We start from the raw sequence: 21,312 nt of genomic DNA, 5'->3' as shown, positions 1-21,312 counted from the left end.
TCTGGGCTCAGCCTGGTTGATCTTGGATCCGGGTCGCAAATTTACTTCTGCTGCAACACCTACCTGTCACCCTTGTTGGGCCGGCAGGTAGTGGTAGATATGCAAGAGGCAAAGTGTCATACACCTGCAGGTTTCAAGCCTTTGTCTGCACATGTCTGCTAAAGTCACAGTGGCCAGCAACCTTTAAGGGGACAAGCTCGGTATCAACGAGGCTGAGAATAGACCCCACGTTGATGGCACAGGGAGGGACTGCAAATTCACAGGTTGTGAGTAAGAGAGTGAAGAACTAGGAGCAACATTGTGATCTGGTATCCCTGGGCTGCAGGGCACCTGGAAAAGAAGGCTGTAGAGAGGGGCAGCAGACCAATCTGGTGGTCTTTCCCTGTTGAGCAGCTCAGGCTGCTTGTTTTCCTTAGCGCCTTACCCAGAGTGGGGTCAGAGCCATGATAGATGACCTGACATCTCCCTTTGGGATGGTTAAATGGTCTCTGCCCTCTTTTGTAAAGACTGACCTTCTGTCCCTTGAGTGGTTTTCCTGATGCTGTGAAGCCTTCAGATTGGCTCCTCTGAGCATTTAAACCAATTTGGAAAGTCCAGAGATAAAAACAGGGTGGGTAAGTAGTTGGGGCACCTGGATGGTATAGTCAGTTAAGCATCTGACTCTTGCTTTCAGCTCAGGTCATGGTGTCAGGGTCAAGAGATTGAGCCCACATTGGGCTCCGGGCTCAACACAGAATCTGCTTGAGACTCTACCTCTCCCTCTCCCTCTGCCCCTCCCACTTGTGCTCTCTCTCTCTCTCCAGTAAATTAAAAAAAAAAAAAGATGGGTGAGTAGAGGGTGAAATAAAGTCTTGAGCCAATTTATTTGCATACCTCTGTCCTTGCACCTAAGAGTATCTTCAGGTTCAATGACAATACCAGAGAAGTGCGCTTCCAGGAGCTCACTGGAGATGGCAGCACATTCAAGGTAAATGTGTCCTGCATTTGAGGCCATCAGAACATGTGTGAAATGGGGGAGCAGGCAGACAGAGTATATATAGTATTTTCACATATAAAGAGCATATAACACTAGACAATGGCATTGCTAGAATCGCATAGCACTGCTCATTGCACATGCCCCTGTGTAGAACACTGAGCCTTGGGGAAAGGGGCATTTGTGTTCAGAGTCACGGGGGCAATAATGCAATGCCGCGTGCCTTCCATCACTGACTGTGCCACTGCCTTCCTTAGTATGTATATGGCATTTGTCACCATATGACATTATTCGTTTCTTTTTTTTATGATTTAATTTAACATTATTCATTTCTGTATTCACTTTTTGATGGCCTGGCTCTTCCACTACTCCTCATGGGCAAGAACTTTCATCACCTTGTTTAGGGTTATAGCCCCAGAACCTAGGCTCTGATCCATGGTATTCGTCAAAAAGGAGTTCAATCAGACACTTGTTCAATACATGTATTGTCTCACTGTGTGGAGACCCCATGAATTTCCTCCCTTCCTTCTTTCCCTCCTTCCTTTCTTCCGTCTGTCAGTCCTTCCTCTTTTCCTTCCTTCTTACGTCTATGGATGGCCCCACCTAACACCCTGCTTCATCTTGCATGATTCTGTAACTTTCCCAGTGCGCGCTGCAAACTTGCCTTTAGCTACATTAACATTTAGAGCGAATTAGTGATTTCAGAGGCACAGACCTTTGGAAATTCATATGCAAGGACACTTTGGCCTTGGGAAGAAGGAGATTGCCATTAAATATATATTTATTTGAGAGAGAGAGAGAGAGAGAGAGAGAGCGCCCACAAGCAGGGGAAGGGGCAGAAGGAGAAGCAGACTCCCCACCGAGAAGGGAGCCCACCATGGGGCTCAGTCCTGGGATGCCAGGATCATGACCTGAGCCGAAGGCAGACCCTTAACTGACTGAGCCCCCCAGGCACCCCCGGATATTTAGAAGTTATCTTGCTTTTCCTTTATAGAGAAATATTGGAAGTGGGTGAAGAGCACAGGTTTAGCTATCCTCTAGGCCAGCATGGTGCCCTGCACAATGGCCCCTGCGGGAGACCCACATTCTAATCGCATTCTGATCCTATAAACATGTTACATCCCATGGCAAGGAGGGAATTAAGGCGGCACATCGAGTTAAAATTTCTAATCAGTTGACCTCGAGATAAGGAGATCATCCTGGATTAGCTGAGTGGACCCAGAGTTAAAAATTGGGTGGGTCCAATGGTTAAAAATACAAGATTTTTAATGGGAAAGAAGGAGGCGGAAGTCCGGTGTCAGAAGGATGTTCAGTGAGGCTGACTGAACCTGCTGTTGCTAGCTTCGGAGATGGAAGGGAGGCCACCAGCCACAGAATGTGGAAGCTGGCCAAGGAGATGGACCCCAGCCCCCAAACCTCCAGAAATGAACACATCCCGGCAGGCATCCTGATTTCCCCCCATTTTGGACCTAATAGCCTCTAGAACTGCAAGATAATGATTTTGCCCTGTTTTCAGCCACTAAGTTTTTATGGCTTTGATTTTTTTTTGCAGCAGCAGCAGCAATAGGAAACTAATATGCCTATTTACTGATCATGATGATATTTTAATCTTTAAAACCGAGGGGAATGGACTAGACAGCACCAACTGTTTCTCCAGTTCTAATTTCCTCTCATTAGAAAAAAAAAATCTTCATTTTTGCAAACTGGCAAGGAGGCCTAATGGGGTAATGATTGGATGGTGGAGTCAGGCTCACTGAGGAGGCCTCGTGTCCCTTAGCCCACTCGGAGCCTGTGCGCTCACCGGGGGGATCGTCACCCCCTTCCCAGGGAGCCATAAGGAGTCCATCGACCATGGCTCAGTCCATCTTACCTATTTGCCCTTCTTCTTTCTGTCAGTCTTTCTTTCTGTAATAAAAGTAGAGGAAGTGTGGTGCACATGTATGGGGCAATGGAGGCAATGGGTTATGCTTAACTGAAGGAATGCCTGTGGGTCTTGTGGTTGGCTTTGTGGGCTCAGTCCATCTCCTTCCTGCTGTCCTCACTGCGTCAGAATGAGGGCAGGCATGGGACGTCCCTCTGGGACAGGCTGTAAAGACTCTGGCTTCTTCCAGCCTCAGTAGAAGTTTCTACTTCAGAAAGTTCTCCAAATACAGCCAGGGATGATGGTTCAGATCTTTGGGGACACCCTGATTGAGGCTCTCACCTTGGAACCACGGGCAAATATACCCGATGGGGGTGCATTGCAAGGCTTCTGGTTGGGATCTGGTATCAGAAGAACATAAGGGGAGGAGGTAATTCAGACTGAATAAGGAGGCAGTTTGGAAGGTTCCAAGCCTTCAGCTTGATCTCAGTCAGAGGCAAATGGTCAATCTGACCACAGGGTTCAATTTGAGGAACTACCAAGGAAGACTCACCTCCTTTTTTTTAAGGTGCAGTTCATTTTCCATCCAAAGCTAATTTCCATCTTTTGCAGGTAATTTATGCTATCGAAAGTAATCCTGGACTTTTATTTAACAGACAATAAAGACTGATATTTTATACGAGAGCTCAGATTTAACAGGAGAATCCTGCATGTACCTCTGAAAGGTGGCCCAGCTAGCCAAACCCATGTATCACCGGGATGTTACCCTTGCTGAGAGCTAAAAACTTGGGAGGGCTGAGGCACACAAACTCTCCCAAAGATGAGGAAGTTGGGCATAAAGAATGGAGGAAAAATGAGATGCGGAGCTGGGGGGATAGAAGGGGAACCCCGATCGGACCAGTAGCTCTCTCAGCTTGCAGAAGCGAGACGATACTAATTCTTGACACCTGTGTTCATGTCCCCAGAACAGAGACACATATTTTAAAACTGGCCACTTGCTTTCATTCAACATCACTCTCTGGTCCCATCCTTGTTCTCAGCCAGTCGAGGTGAGCACCAGAAATGGAAACTCAGGTTCAAGGTGGCTCCTACTCATGGACCCCTCTCGGCTCCAGGTCTTAAAGGTCTTAAGGTCTTCAAACCTTAACCCCAGTGAGCCCCTGGGTGGTAGACTGCAAAGCCGGCCACGCTTTGGTTACAGCTTCTCCATCAAGGAGCAGAGTCTGCTGCTCCATCCTTTGGATCCAGGCTGGCCTTTGGACTTGCTTGAGCGGGGCAGAAATGACACTGCTGACATTCCCGTCGGAGCCTCAGGAGACTTGCAGCCTCCTCTGCTGCTGTTTTTGGGAACCTTGCAGCCACCACCGTGGGCATCAGCCAGGGTTAACCTGCCTGCTGAGAAGAAGATGTGGCCCAGTGCCTCTGACCCCCTAGCCAATCGCCAGCTCACTGAACACATGGTGAGCCCAACCGCAACCGCAACCACAGAGGAAGTCCCCATCCCCTGCGCTCTGAATTGCCAGCCCATGTGAGCTACAAATGAAGCCGTTTTCTTTTTGTTGGTTTTTAAGGTTTTGTTTTGTTTTGTTTTAGGCAGCAAAATGTGAGGGATACAACTTGCCGCAACAGAAGGGAACCTGGAATTACTGGGGTTTTTACTTACGAGAACACTGGCAACCAAGGGTCAACTGAAGTTCTCCCAGGGGCCTTGTTTGGAGTGGGGAGAGAGGTGTTGTGTTGGCTGAGGGTATGGCCCAGGGTGGAAGGGAAGATGTTTGAAATTCCAGCTCATTCTCTCCTACTGGGGACAACAATGACTGTGTGCTTTTAGGAAACAGTGCTTTGCTCATTGTTCACTGCTGAAAGAGGTTTTGCCTTAAAATATAGAGGCTGAATATTCCCATCTTGATTTTCGCATGAGAAGAGAATGTCGCCGCACCACCAACGCGCCCCCCCCCCCCACACACACACCCAGCACTGTGCCAGCAACACAATGGGCACCACCCCGGGCACGGTGGGTGTTACTGGCTGGCGAACCTGGAGAGAGATTTTCTGAAACCTCTAGAGACCCTGGCTCTCCATTTCTAGGTGCGGGTTCTTGTGCTGTGGCTTCCTTTTTGGAAATGGAGCTCCCACTGACATCAAAAAGAATCTTTCTCAAAGTGTGGAGAAACCGCAGGGCGGGCAGCGCTCTTCTCCTGGCGGCGGAGAATCAGCTCCTGATGCATTGACTGGAGATCAAATTGGGTTAAATGCCCCCTTCCAAGCAAGCCTGGAAAATTCCCCAACACGAGGTCTTTCATGCACTAGACCTCGAATGAAGGGCAAGCCTCAAAGCCTGGCCTAGTTCTAAAATTAGATCAGTAATTTCATCCAAGAATGCAACCACTGAGCGAATCCTTCTGGGTTTCCTTCTCCTCTAATGCCCGAGTGGGGAGGATTAGGGCTACAGTGGTGCCCTGACAATTTTGAGAAGGTGTCATGTGGGTGTTTCTCTTTGAAAAGAGCAAAAGTAATAGGAGACCAGCTTAAAATGTCAAGTCCCATTATTGGCAGACACCTAAGGTGATCTTTGCTGCTTTTCCCTGCTCCTAATTCAAGCAACGTTACATGGGCTATGACAACAGGGAGCGGTTTGGAACAGACTGCTTGATCTCCGGGAGCCGGCTGCCGCAAGGACGGTCTGAATGGTCCTTCATGCATTTGATCATCCTTAAAGGGGGGCTTATTCTCTGGGGGTCCGTTGATATGCTCTAAGAGCCATAGCAACAAAGAAGGAATGAAAGGCTGTTGGCATGATTAGGGCTGATTTTAAATATTTTGAAAGTTAAGTATGCATACATATACAGACACATGTGCACACACATACACACACACACAAAGGCTTTACAGCTGCCTCTGTTTGGGGATCAAATCATTTCAATCCATCCTGATCATCCAAAGTTGAAAAGAAGGTCTAATGGGGGGGGGGCGGCACCTGGGTGGCCCACTTGGTTGAGCGTCGGCTCTTGGTTGCAACTCAAGTCATTGTGATCTCAGGGTCCTGGGATCGAGCCCCATGTTGGGCTCCATGCTCAGCACGGGATCTGCTTGAGATTCTCTCTCCCTATCCCTCTGCCTCTTCCCTCCCCAAACTCCCTCAGATAAATAAATACATCTTTCAAACAAAAACAAGGTCTAACTGGCAAGCGTGCCTATATATTCATTTAATTAAAAAATCAGAGCAAAGTGATTCAGGTTATAAACACAGTGTGTTAAGATCTTGGGGAACAAAAGGGCCCTGTCTACCCTGCTCTGGAATTCAAAGGCTCTCCTGAATGGGCACAGGACTGGCCAAGCCAACAGATCGAATGGCCACATCGGGAGATGCTAGCATCTCTGTAGTGACCTCCAGTATCACTGCAGGAAATGCAGATGTTTTGATGAAGATCTCCAGAACAATTCCCGTGCTCTTGAGGCAAATCTTGGACTTACCTACCTGTATCCCTTATAACCTGAAAAGCAAGGCGCGGGGCTTTGATTGAATTGCCTAGTAATTCTGTCATGAACTGCACTGCTTTTTCCTCCCTTGAACACATTACTGATGGTAACAAGGGAGTTATTTTCAATCAAAGCATGCTCCAACGAAAAAGATTTCTCCTAACATTGTGATCCCTTCCTCTGAAATCCATTTCAGATTGGCGGATAAAATGTGATTATATTTACACTTCCCTGACACAATTCAGGCAGCAAAATAACAGCCTGCCGGAGACATTTTTCTTCTTCATCTTTAGATCTGTCAGTGCTGTAGTGCTGGGGGAACGGGGAGTGGTGACAGAGGCAGCTGGGGTTGGCGATAGGGTTTGCTCGACTCACAAATAGAGACGTTCTGTGTGCTGCACGTCTCTCTCTCTCTCTCTCTCTCTCTCTCTCTCTCATCTCGGAGTTCCTTGGATGCCATCCTGAATGGCGTTCGGTGCGATGATATGGCGTGCTAATCAATAGTGCTCTATGCAAATCGAATTTCTCATTTTTGCCTTGACACAGCCCATAAATTATTTCAACATAATACTTTAATTGGTTCACACTTATTAGGGGATGTATGAGGTATGACTCACTAGTTTCTGTGTAAGTCAGTTGCAATTTGTATTAAAAGTCTAGGCTTCTAGATTGCAAGGTTAAAATGGTGGATGAGACAGTATAGAGGTGACCTGGTGTTCCAAAGACCTGGAGAGCCCTGGGGTGAATGGGGGATTTTGATTCTGGTTCTCAGCCTACAGGGATTAGCCACATGTGATACTAGGCAACTCATTCAACTTCTTTGAGCCCAGGTGCTCTCATCTGTACAATGACTGGGTTGGTTTAGGGGGTCATCAGGATTCTGTGATTAGGTGAACCCCTGCCTATAGCTCCCAGAATGGCCATGTCTATTTTGGGTCCCAGTCTCCACTCTTGGGAGAGGATTGACATTCCATTTCACCAAGATTATAAGGATCATCAGGGAACCCACAGACATCACCCTGAACCCTCCCTAAGGAAACAGTGTTTCTAACTAAATGCAACACTGTCCCTCTTGAATCGAGAGAGAAAGCGGATCCGCCTCTGTCTCAGGTCTCCTCTAAGCTCGGGATCTGTAGTGGATGCTGTGATCTAGGAATAAAGGACTTCTTGCCCCCACAGCTGGGAACACTGCCAGTTGATAGTCAGCTGTAATCAGCTACCTTTAGGGATTCCCTTAGAAATGGAGAGCGAGCCCTCTGTCCCTTCTTAGAACAAGCTGCATCCAGTGACAGATGAACGTGGAGGAGTGAAAGCTGGGTCTTCTCACCCCAACTTGGAGGAAAACTCTCAAGGGTCAATCCACCTTGAGAAATCCCCAGAGGGTTGGCTGAGGCTTCCGCCAGGACTACATGGAAGTTCAATGCCTCCCTCTGCCCAGTGTTGCTTCTCTCCCACCTTTGCAAGGGCACTCACTCATAAAATTGTTACATGTTGGGCTCCACCTCAGAGGCTGCCTCCCAGGGAGGCCATGCATAAAATGTGTTTCCTCTAGGACTGAGAATTTAACCCATCAGCCATGCAATGTGAACCCCAGACCCAAGTTTGGTAGCCAACCTCCGAAAGCTAGGAGATACACCATCAACCTACAGATTTATGGATTTTTTGAAAAACCTGAGAGGTTTCTGAATATTGAGACAAACACAGCCATCAGCTGAGGCTGAATATCTTCTTCTCCCTGAGAATGGACCTATCTCTCCTCCCCTACTTGCCACACCCCATGCAATGCCCTATTGCTCCCCACTGTGAAGCTGAAGGCAATGACATTTTTGGTGCCGAGTTAGTGACTCCTTTTCTCACCTTCTGCCAGGTTGTTAACTCCGCTTTCTATCTGCTGATGCCGAGACACAAGAATTCCAAATCACCTCGACAACACTTAGGGATTATAGTTTGGTGAGCCCTTGCTGTGTCCTCTAGTAAGTATATTACTCTTTGGGGACCAGCCTACAGAACCCAGAATTTCAGGAATAGAAAATACAAGGTCTCCCAGGGGCTCGTTGGTTGTGATGGTAATTACGAGCAAGCCTGCCCCACCACACTGTTCCTAGCCCCATATAGTCTTCTTATATGGAGCACAGTATCAAATGAAGGTCTCTGATTTAATGCACATATGTATATTTTGAAGGATGCCATTCTATGCTTTTAAAGTACTGCCTTCAAGATGGTAGTTTGGCTGTGCATTTAGAAGGCTATTAAGCTACTTTGAGGCCATTTCTTTCTGGATGGCCTAGTATTGCATATGACCACGGTAGACAATGGGCCCATGCTCAAATCTGCACTATTGAGTGGGCCCCTGGCTGAATGCTATGTTGTATGAGATTCTATACTTATGGATCAGGCATTTGTAAGCTCTGTGGGGGAAGAGACAAACAAACCAACTCTTTGCTGGTCTAGATGCATAGACTTATAAGGATGAACTCCTGGCCCTTCAGGTGTGGAGGAGGCCTAATATAGTTGGTTTGCCACCAATGGTCTGCTGAAGAAGAATGCCCTATTGGCAGTGGTATGCTAGAGTCAGCTTTCACTGGCTACGAGCAGGCATTGCGTGCATCTTTTCCAACTCCATGTAAGGAGACATCACACTGGTAGCTTGAAATTGGCCATAGTAGAGTATTTATATCATTGAAATGGAAAAACACCACAAAAGAGAGCCTCCTGTTAAACCTTTTCCAGTATACCATTGCTCATCACTTAAGCTAGTATACACCCTCACATTAATTCTAACTCTCACTCCAACTTTTAATTGCTTAAAAGAAATTATTGAGGGCTTCTGCTTCTAGAAATAATGAGCATCTTCTCTTAGAACTATCCTCTCACTGAAAAGCAACATGAATTATTGATGAAATCCAGAAGAAAACACACTTAAAAAATCTTCTTGATGGCATCCGTGCACAGCCAAGGCAACCAAGTCTTGAGAAACCATGTGAACAGTGTGTTCTCTTCCTTAGGGAATTTGCCAAGTCCCAGCCTGGAGTCCAGATGGCCATCAGAAAATGTCAGACTAGAGCTTTCAGCACTATCATGAGGATGGGAAAGAAATGTGAGTTCAGGGTTTCAAAGGCTTCCAGGATCTGAGAAGATCCTGGAGAAAAGCACCTACAGAGACATTCTGTGCCACTTTTTACCTCATGGTATTTGCTGAACCCAGAACTGAGCTGGACAAAAAGCTGATAAGCAAAGCAGAAAATGGAAACTTATGGGGGGGGGGAATCTATAATCAGAGCTTTTAGTGTCTTGTGGAGCTAGGAAAACAAAATTGAACTTCAGAGAGAGCCAAGAAGTTGGCTAAGCACTCACGGGTGAGTTTAATTGAGACCCATAAAAGGCTATGCTCCAGGAGTCAGTATGGACAAAAATAGGCAAGCCCATATGGAACCTTAAATCTAGTCCTGAATCATCTCAGACCCTGATTAGATGAAGATTGTACCCGAGAGCCAAAAAACTTTAAGTCCTCTCTGGAAGAATATAAAATTACCCATTACCCTACAACATTTCATGCAAAATGCTTGTCACTCAATAGAAAATTACCATGCATGCCAGGAGACAGGAGCAAGTGCCCCAAAGCCAAGAGAAAAAGTAAAACAGAAGAAAGAAACAGACCTACAGGTGAAATACATATTAAGGGGAGTACGTTAACTACGATTAATATGTTTAAGAAAACAGATAAGGTGGAAAAATTCAATAGAGAATTAGAGTGTATAAAAATAACAAAATAGAAATTCTAGAACAAAAAGTAATAGTAATGGCTAAAATTAGAAATTAATGGTTTAATAGTAGATTAGGCATAGCAGAGGTAGGGATTCATAGATTGGAAAGCAGCATATACAAAAAAATGCAAAGTAGGTGTAGAGAGAAATAACACTGACAATTATAGAAAAGAACATACAGGACATACAAGGCATGGTCATAAGCTAACATGCTTGGAATTAGATTAAAGTCATTAATAAAGTCATTTTCAGACAAGCAAATATTGACAACATTTGTACCCAGGAAAAGTTCACTAAAGAGAATTCTAGAAAGAGCCCTATAGCAGAGATTAAATGATCCATATAGAAGCACAGTTATGTAGCAAAGTGTTTAAGAAAAAACACACTGCAAAGAGTATGGTATGCCAGAAAACTGAATGTTTTATAGATCTCTTATATGTAGACTCTTCAAAAACCAAGTCTTTCTCCGACTGACTTATTTCGCTCAGCACGATACCCTCTAGTTCCATCCACGTCATCGCAAATGGCAAGATTTCATTTCTTTTGATGGCTGCATAGTATTCCATTGTGTATATATACCGCCTCTTCTTTATCCATTCGTCTGTTGATGGACATCTAGGTTCTTTCCATAGTTTGGCTATTGTAGACATTGCTGCTATAAACATTCTGGTGCACGTGCCCCTTCGGATCACTACGTTTGTATCTTTAGTGTAAATACCCAGTAGTCCAATTGCTGGCTCATAGGGTAGTTCTATTTTCAACATTTTGAGGAACCTCCATGCTGTTTTCCAGAGTGGTTGCACCAGCTTGCATTCCCACCAACAGTGTAGGAGGGTTCCCCTTTCTCTGATTTCCTTGATATGAGGAAGTGGAAATGCAACATGGGGGGTTAAGGGGGTGGGAGAAGAATAAATGAAACAAGATGGGATTGGGAGGGAGACAAACCATAAGTGACTCTTAATCTCACAAAACAAACTGAGGGTTGCTGGGGGGAGGGGGTTGGGAGAGGGGGGTGGGGTTATGGACATTGGGGAGGGTATGTGATATGGTGAGTGCTGTGAAGTGTGTAAACCTGGCGATTCACAGACCTGTACCCCTGGGGATAAAAATATATGTTTATGAAAAATAAAAAATAAAAAATAAATTAAAAAAAAAACAAGTCTTGTAGAAACAGAATAGAATGGTGGTTACCAGAGATTAGGGCGACTATGGGGGAACAAAATTGCACCTGGACGAAGAAGAAGTTCTGGAGATCGAATGCACGGCATAGTGATAATAGTCAACAATACTGTACTACAAAACTCAAAATTGCTAAAAAGACACGAGATCCCAAGTGTTCTCACCACCAAAAAGAAGTGATAATTACATGATGTGTTAGAGGTGCTGGCTGAAACCACAATGGTAATCATGTTGCAACATATAAACATATCAAGTCAATACTTCATATTCCTTAAACTTATAGAAGTGCTGTGTGTCAACTGTATCTCATTTAGAAAACGGCAATTGGTGTGGGCACAAGTTTAGATCAAAACCAGGCCAATGGAATACCATACACATCAGTCACCTGATCTATAACAAATATGCTACTGCAAAACTCTTTTTTTTTTTAATGTTCATTTTTTAGTGTAATCTTTATGCCTAATGTGGGGCTAGAACTTATGACCCCAAGATCAAGAGTTGCATGCTTTACCGACTGAGCCAGTCGGGAGCCCTCTATTGCAAAATCTGTGATATGGTACTTTATAAAAGAGGATGCCCAAATGGTCAGTAAGCAAATGAAAAGTTGCTTAACATTACTGGTTGATGGTATATTAGAATTATAAGGTACCACTACAAGCAAACACACAAAAGGAGTATGGTTAGAGTTCAGGGGGAAAACTGGCAATGCTACACACGCTGCACATTGGTGAGACAACCAGAATTTTTGTTGTCTGCTGGTGAGAGTGTGCTGGGTTACAACTACTTCAGAAAACATCCCACCACATATGGTGACCGTGAGGGTGCAGGGGTGGGGGTCAGTTGTGGCTCTTATTGTCTAGTTAGCACTAGAGGCCTGGAGAGGGCCACCTTATTTGCCAAACTCTTGGGACTAGGGAAATAGCCTAGTCTTTCTCCTCCAACTCAAACGTAGGGCTTGGTAAACCCCAGTAATTAATCTTACAAAGAAGCCTCTGATTTTCTGGAATTAACAGTTCTCAGTTTGAATCTTGTGATGCCCACTACAGACATAGGATTTTCCAAGAGTTCTTTGTAACATACTTTTCTTTCCACAAAAACATGAGATACAATCTACCTGATACCAAAGTAGTGGCTTACTCTATTTTTACTTATTTGTTTATTTTAAAATTTCTTTATTTTATTTTTTTTAAGATTTTATTTATTTATTTGACAGAGAGAGAGGTCACAAGTAAGCAGAGAGGCAGGCAGAGACAAAGAGGGGAAACAGGCTCCCTGCTGAGAAGAGAGCCCGATGCAGGGCTCGATCCCAGGACCCTGAGGTCATGACCTGAGCCGAAGGCAGAGGCTTAACCCACTGAACCACCCAGGTGCCCAAAATTCCTTTATTTTTAAATGCATGTATATATGTATGTATTTTTTAGGCAATGGCTTACTTTAGCTAGTTCTGGCCGTTCCTCTAAATGCTGAGGTCCTGCCCTTCCTTTCTACTTGCTGGCTCAGGGCTGGAACAATGAATGGAGACACTGGCAGACTCTCTCTCCTTGGCTGGTTTCTGGAATTAGACCCGTGGTTTAATTCCTGGTTCCTAACCTGGCATTTGTCCTGGACAAGGATAAGCAAGATGATGGTCTCCTTACCTAAACTCACCATGATGTCTTTGGCCATGGTTCCTGGTTTTTCCTTTTTGCCTGCTGGATAGGGGTTCACCTCTGAATGTCGGCAGGATCCCTAGCGACCTTGTGGGTTCTGCATTCCCACGGCCCACAACTGGACGATGCTTCTGCTGCAACCACCAGCTGTTGTTGGTCGTTTCCTACAGAGGCCCCCAAAGATGTTTTTGTACCATAGGTAGGCACTTCTGAGTGGAAGATTGCGATAGCCCCACCCAACTTCCTAGAAATACACTCCTAATGGACCCTCCCACCCCCTCAAACTTTGCCATCCCACATCAAGCCAAACTGCACTACACCCCCAGATTTTGAGGTTTGTGCTCTCTGGCTTAGCAGGCTTACCACTCTGGTGGCTTCTCCTTCCAGGGTATTCCTGGCTTGTGATATGATTCATGGAAAAGCCGAAAAAATCCATCAAGCCAGTTGCTGGAATTCATGTGTGCCTGTCGGACAGAAATTTAACATTTCAAAGGCTTTAGGGAAAATGGTGTCAGGACAAAGGATACTTAGAATAATAGATGTACGACATCTCCGTTCAGTGCAGCCTTCCTTGGTTAGTCCATCTGTAAGTTGTTCCTTAAAGATACATTTTTCAGCCTGATTTGGATTAAACATTGCCTCTGAAAATTACCCACATTCCCAGAGGCCACAAGACAGTCCATACAACTTAAATAAATCGGGCATGTTTGAGTCGATACATAAATGCTTATGTGTCCACCCACTCCAGGGCTCTGTATGTGGAATATTCTTGGAGAAAGTCGTACGAAAAGCTTGAGAATTACCAAAAAGCAGCAGGAAAAATCCTTCTGGGGACAAGGTGAAGTGGGACACCCACCTCCCTGTGAGATGAGTCAAACACATCTCTAAGATCCAGGGTAGGGCATATCGCGGGGGTGATTTTGAAATACGATGGATAGACTGGTTATTTTTAAAAGGCTAATTTTTTTTTCTAACGCTGTTTTAGGTTTACGGCAACATGAGGAGGAAGGCAGGGAGACTTCCCATTTACCCCCTGCCCCCACCCATGCACAGTGTCTGCCGTTTGCCAATGCCCAGTTTCAGAGTGTCGTGTCTGTTGCAACCGGAGAACCTACAAGGAAACATCACAGTCACCCAAAGTCCACAGGTCTACTTTAGGGTTCAGTCCTGGTGCTGCACAATCTATGGGTTTTGACGAAAGAATAAATGGCACCTAGGGGGTGGCTGGGTGGCTCAGTCAGTTGAGCAACCAACTCTTGGTTTCGGCTCAGGTCGTGATCTCGAGGTCAGGTGGTGGAGCCCTGTGTCGGAGTCTGCACTCAGCCCGCAGTCCGCTTCATAGTCCCTCTCCCTCTCTTTCCTGCTCTCTCTCTCTCTCTCAAATAAATAAATAAATACATAAATAAATAAAATCTTTTTAAAAAAGAATAAATGACATGTATTGGCCATTATAGTACCATCCAGAATAATTTTACTTCCCTAAAAACCCTCTGTGCCCTGCCTGTTTGTCCCTTCCTCCCATCCCTCCACTGACCCCACCCCGGCATGCTCTGGTCATTATCCTGTCTCTTGTGGTTTTGCCTTTTCCAGATCGTGTTATGGTTAAGAACCATACGGCACGTGGCCATTTCAAACTGGCTTTTTCCCCTGAGTTATATGCGTTTAAGTTTCCTCCATGACTTTCCACGGCTCGGTAGCTCATTTCTTGTTAGTGCGGGATAATATCCCGCTGTCTGGATGGACCGCAGCTGATTTACCCATCATCTGCTGAAGGACAACTTAGTTGCTTCCAACTTCGACGATTATGGGTAAAGCTGCTATAAACGTCTGTGTTCGGGTTTTTGTGTGGACAGTTTTCTGCTCCTTTGGGTAAATGGCAGAGAGTGCGATAGTTAGATCCTGGGGTAAGAGTAAGTTTCCTCTTTAAGAAACTGCCAGACTGCCTTCCAAAGTGGGTGTTCCCTGTTGTATCCCCACCGGAGCTGAAGGAGAGTTCCTGTTGTTCTCCATCCTCACCAGCATGTGGTGCTGTGTTCTGGATTTTGGCTACTCTAATAAGCATCTAAGGCTTTCACCTTATTGTTTCAATTTGTATCTTCCCAATGGTATATGATGTAGGGGACGTTTATTTGCCAGATGCATATCTGTTACCATCTTTGGCCTATCTTTTATTTATTTATATATTTTTAAAAAGATTTTATTTATTTATTTGACAGACAGAGATCACAAGTAGGCAGAGAGGCAGGCAGAGAGAGAGGGGGAGGCAGGTTCCCCGCTGAGCAGAGAGCCCGATGTGGGGCTCGATCCCAAGACCCTGGGATCATGACCTGAGCCAAAGGCAGAGGCTTTAACCCACTGAGCCACCTAGGCACCCCTGGCCTATCTTTTAATTGAGTTGTTTCTTTATTGTTGAATCTTCAGCACTCTTTGTATATTTCAGATACCGGGCTTTGTGCAGATGTGTGTTTTGCAAGTATTTTCTCCCAGCCCATGGCTTGTCTTGAGTTAATGGGCACAAGTCACGATGATGGGGTTTGCACACGTCTCATTCCATGAAGTGTTATAAATTTAAAAAGCATCAAGTCTTCGAGTATGTGTTTACTAGAGAGACTAGAGGCCTTTTGCGTTTGTGCAACTCGGGATGGGATGGGAGCTGGCGACTGCTCTGTGTCCAGCTGCTTGAGCTCCCATTCTTGTTATTCCACTTAAATGGCGAGCAATCTGGGACAAACTACGTAACCTTCTCTGCCTTAGGCTCCTAACCTGTCAAGTAGTAACGATTAGATGCTAAGCATATAAGGATATGAAGACGTGTTGGTCTAGGTGTAAAGCACCAAGAACAGTGCCAATGCTTTGTAAGCCCTCAGTCACCGTGAGTCATTATCATAAATCCCCCATTCCCGCTGGGGTATCCTTGAAGATCCAGGAGAAGAAGATATCCCTACCAGCAGACATCATATTGTTTCGTTGCAGAAGAAGATTCAAAAGCAAAATTACCGAAGCAAAGAGTAAGAGCGAGCACAGGCCAATTTCGAAGACATTCTACAACACTTCAAGCCGAGCAAAAATATCAAGGATATAGTGGATTTTGAAGATGTTTAATTCTTTCATTTATTATTCAACACAACGGCTAATCTTCGTGGTAGATATAGAGACATCGAGAAATAAAGCCGTCTGAGATGATTTACTGAAAGAAAGTGGGATGGGGCCACTGAACCCCAGAGGATTCAGTCAGATTTGGATTAGTAAGGGAAGGAGACAAAAACAAAGCAGGTTGATGAGTAGCAGAGAGGACCATATTCACAAGACATGGGTGAGCCCAGCCACAGAGATTAGACAGGAAGCGAAGAGCCGTATCACTCGTATAGGAATGATGTTGGCTGCCAATTCCTATTGTGTGCCAATTGTGTATGTAAACAATGGCTTTTAAGAATCAATTACTAGACTTCACCTCCCCTCGAATCTGCTCGCTGAGCAGCTGCTTCCAAAATAACCAGGTGATCCTTGAATTAAACCGCGGTGTTCACCTGAGCATTCAAGACCGAGGTCGCCCACATACCGCACGTGACTTAGTTCTCCTTCCTGGGACAACTGTGAGACCTAGTATTTTATTCTTGGGCGAAATGCGGTGGAAAGGTGGTTTGGGACTCTCTTCCCTCAACCCAGTGCCAGAGGCCCTTCAAGCAGTTTCGAGGGAAGTGTTTAAAGGTTGACACCCAACCAGCCACGACGTGATTATTGGTTAAAATTAAATTCGATAGACAAGTCATTTGAAAACTCATGTGCCCGCAAACACCTGCATGAAAATGTTCATGGCAGCGTTATTTGGGATCAGTAAAAACTGGAGGCAAGCATGATGCTTACATGCGTAAGCAAACTGTGGTGCATCTCTACAAAAAACAGTATTCAGCAGTCTACAGGAACAAGGTAGCAAGGCATAAGAAGACATGGAGGCATCTCAGAGGCACATTGCTAGGTCAAAGAAGCCATCTGAAAAGGCTATACATCTGAGTGGCTTCATCTGTATGACGTTCCAGAAAAGACGAAGCTATAGAGATTGCAGACTCATCCGGGGTTACTAGGGGATTTGGGAAAGGAAAGGGCAGCTGAACAGATGAGGCATGTGGGATTTTTAGGAGGTGAAAATAATCTGTGTGATACCATGGCAGTGGATACATGACACTCACTAGATGTTTTTTAAAACCCACAGAATCTGACAACATCAAGAGCGAACCTTAATGTAGGCAAACTGAGAGTCCTGTAGGAATTCAGGAGATCCCAGGATGGAATATAGAATGGGGCAGGAGAAAACCTCTATGTACACTACAAACGTGCGGGGGGAAACCCTGAGGAAGAGGATGAGGAGGAAGGGTACTGGCTCAAGTACATTTGAAAGAGCAGAGCAATTCCGTGGGTGGCCCAGGTGCTGCCCAGAATATAGTCCCCCCCTTCCCCCAGTGCCTTTAGGAACTCCTTCCAGCTCCCTGGAAAGGAGCCTTAGCCTAATAAATTAGCCAATTACCCTTGGGACCTCCTGAGTCCTGCCCAGACAGTAGGCACATCATAAGTGCTGGTTAACTGGGGAGCATTGTCCAGACAGGGATACCCCAAGCTATGCAGGAGTCCTGGGATTTCTCCCTCAGGTCCCATAACAACTTAGGGGGGCCATTCAGCAGGAAGCTCTGCAGCCAAGTGTAAGCGTGTCAGAAGCCTACGATCCCTTTCAAGGCCGTGCATGCCATTCTGTGTATTTAATTAGTAAGCCAAGAGCGGTAGAGAGGCACATTGTCAGACTGTCACCTGAGCACTGGCTTGTCACACCAATTATTTTGAAAGGTACCTGGGATTTGTTCTAATCAAGTATGGTAAGATGACAGACATGCAGACAACTGCCTTGGGAGAAGAGTTGATTACTTATGAGTCCTGAGGGGGAGGGGTGGGCGCACCACATCACGCAGGGGCCAGAAAAGGAGGCACCGGGGTCAGTGGGGGAGGGACAGGAGATCACAGATAAGAACCTTTATCCTGGAGTGGTGGGAAGTTGTTAGCAGTGGGCATCCTCTGTCCGGCAGGAAGCAAAACACAGAGGTTGGGGTTCACCTTGAGAAGGGCTGAAATGTGATTTCTGGGGCCTGAAACACCCCAGAGACGGTGGGGACATGCCCAGTTTGGACTCATGACTTCAAGATGCCAAGTGATCCGCTATGGGGATCAAGGCTGGTTCTCACCATGGGATCCTGAAACGATGAAAGGGAGGAGGGGCATTAGATAAAAAGTAAGGACATCTGAATACAGCAGGGAATTTAGGTAATCACAATGTAGCAGTACATTCACAGGTGTTAAGGGGGGCGGGATTGGGTATGAAGTATGCGGCAACTCTCTGTGCTGTCTTTGTAACTTCTTGAGAACATCTGCAGCTTTTCCAGAGTTAAAGTTTATTTCATAAAACTAACTTGGAGTACAATCTGTACATTTGAGTTCCCTCTTTTAAGCTTCTTTTTTTTTTCCCACCTTAGTTATGTGTACTTTCACGGGAAGACAGAAAGAAGAGTTCATACTTGTTTTTTCTTTCTTTCTTTTTTCCTTTCTTTCTTTCTTTCTTTCTTTTCTTTTCTTTTTTTTTTTTTTTTTTTTTGGATACTTGTCTTTTCTAAACGTTTGTTTGTTCATTTATCAAGGGCTCTGTGAACACCTGACTGTTTGGGGCCCCAGGCTAGGGGTAGACAAAAGGAAGGAAAAAGTCTCACCTTTTTTAAGGGGTAAGCAAATCCCAGTATAATGGAGGTTGTAGATGCAAAACCCAGATGTCTTCCATGGTGACAAGGACCATGCCAGGATTTGGGGTAGGGTGCCATGAGGTACTTGACATATGTGTGAGGGTCCTGGGGAGGACTTGTCAGCAGAACCAAACAGTTAAAGAGCATCTTGGTTGGAGCAGTCTGAAAAGGTGCAGAGAAGAATGGGCCCGAGGATGCAGCTAAAGGCAGAGACACAAAGGCAGAAAGTCATGGTGTTTGGACAGGGCAGGAGCCCATGGTTGGCAGCGGTGGGACATGTGTCCAAAAAGGAGTATCAGGATTCTAGCCCTTAAGAGGCACATAGTAAACATTTGCAGGTTAACTGAATGGATGGGTGACCGGAAGCTGAAAGGTCCCGTGTGATTTCTAGAATTGAGATTTTACTGCTTGGGAAATAGGGATCCACCTCCGGTTTCAAGAGGGGGCGTGACCTGACATGTTGGTGTTCAGACTCCTGCCTCTCCAGGTTTGGTTCATAGTGCCCTAAATTCAGTGCTTATTCGGGCTAACAAAGGCAGGGCTGGATTTGGGGTTTCAGTCTCCCCCTCACCTTCTCCAACGGGCTGCTGAGAACGAAGTCCATTCTCCAATAAAGCCTGGGGGGTACCCCACGGTTCTGTGCCGGGCAAGTTCACACGGCCCGTCAAAAGCACACTGTAAGTGATCGCACTTGTTCCTAGTTTATAGATGGGAACACCGACGCTAGCAGCGTAGTCGGGATTCTGTCCGAGACCGCGCTCTTTCCTCTGCATGGCTAGCGACACTGTGAATTCCTGGTCAAAGGCCTTTCAGAGCCAGGGTCCTAGTTCCCTGAAGTAATATTGTCTGGAACAGCCGTTCACCCCGGAGAGTGCCACGTCTGCAGCACCAACACCTCGCAATTGTTAGCACTGTGCCTTCTGAATTCTTCATCCTACCTATCTCATTCAATGCTCCAGAGCAGAAGCCCCACAGGGTGCAGCTGGCACTCCTGGTGGCTTGGAGGAAAGGGACTGAGCCCCACAGAGAATGAGCAGCCTGGCAGGAAGGAAAGACCAGGGAGAGCCAAGGGGCCTCGAGGTACCACACTTCCCACCTATGTGCACCCGCTCGTGACTTCACCCAGCAGGGAGGGGGATGTGCGGTTCGGGACTGATGAGATGGATGGGGAAGGCAGGGACCATTGCCTTTGAAGAGACACTGAGTAAACAGAACCATCCAGGGCCAATGACTACAAGGACACTTGTCACAGAGCCACAGAGAGGGCCGTCCTCCACCCCAGTGTGGCTAGTCGGTATGCAAGAGCTGCTAAGGGCAGGCGGAGGTGACATCCACTCAGCCCCCACAGTGGGGCAGTCCTCCTGCAACCCAGCGTGAGCCAGGGTGGGGAGGGGGAGGGGCAGGATGGCAGGGCCAGCTGTGACATGGAGCTGACTTCCTCCGAGAAGCTGTAGCTGGACGACTTCAGTGACCCCGCCCCAGGAGAGAGGGGAAGGGGGGAGTCTTCTGAGATGATGCCCGAGGGACCCCACCCACGCGAGACCCCGGTTCCCCTCTCCACTTGATTATATCTTACTCAACCTTTAAAACCCAGCTCCAAGGACACTCCCAGAAGCATTCTTTTCTAGAAATGGGTCATCCCCCTCCGAACTCCTGGAGCTCCCAGAGCTCTTAACCTTTTATTACACACATTATTTTCCGTCTTGTACTTTGGCTGGCTGTAGTCCATTTGCCCCAATTAATGTTTCTAGACCACAGCCACCTGCCTTGTGTTCCTCTGTCCTCTTGACATCCAACATCTCCTTTTAGATCAAGAGACCTCGTCTCCAGAGTCCTCCCTGCAACTGAGCCGTCACGCATTACTGACGGGGTGATCTGGGTTTGAAAACAGTGACTGCGTGCCTCATGAAGAAGGCGAGAGGGAGCCCGGATCGGGGAGGGGAGGGGGGGTGTCCTCTGGGAAAGGCCCCACGCAGCCTCATTTTCCCAGGAGGGGTCCAGTCTTGCTCACAGCGGGTGAGCCCAGAGAAGGAGGGAGGGAGACAGCCGGTGCAGGAACATCAGTCCATCAGTTCCACAGGGAAGAAATGCCCTTGACAGGGGCAGCGTGTGCTGGGGGCCTCCGCCCTGGGTATGTGCTGTTCCTGCCGTGTTCCCAGGAATTAGAGGCAGAGAAGGCAGGGGAAGAGACTCCTCGCAGAGGATGGTGGGAGAAGGGACAGGAAGGGGGGGGCGGGGCAGAGACAACACCTCGGCTGACTAATTAAAGCCTTTGGTAGCGGGCCCCCAAGAGCTCCAACAGATTATCACTGCTGACTCAGCTCCCTGCCAAGGCCAGACACACACTCCCTTTTTTCCTGCTTGATTTGCCTAATGGAAGCTGACAGTGAAGTTCAACCCTGATTGTCAGATTTCAGTAGGAACCTCGAGCGGGGAGAGGAAGGCAGACATTTGAGGAATAAAAATAGCTCACATAATGAGATCCTTTATTTAGCTGAACCACTTTTTAATGACTCACCTCTCCCTCCCTTTTCTCTCTTTCTCTCTCTCTGTCTCTCACATACACACACAGTTGTGCACACAAAATGTCCGATTTTCATTGAGAGCTTGCCTAGAGCCTATAGGACAG

The sequence above is a fragment of the Lutra lutra genome, chromosome 18, assembly GCF_902655055.1.
Source record: "Lutra lutra chromosome 18, mLutLut1.2, whole genome shotgun sequence".
Classification (NCBI taxonomy): domain Eukaryota; kingdom Metazoa; phylum Chordata; class Mammalia; order Carnivora; family Mustelidae; genus Lutra; species Lutra lutra.
The sequence above is the reverse complement of the archived record's forward strand: the minus strand, read 5'-3'. Positions refer to the sequence as shown.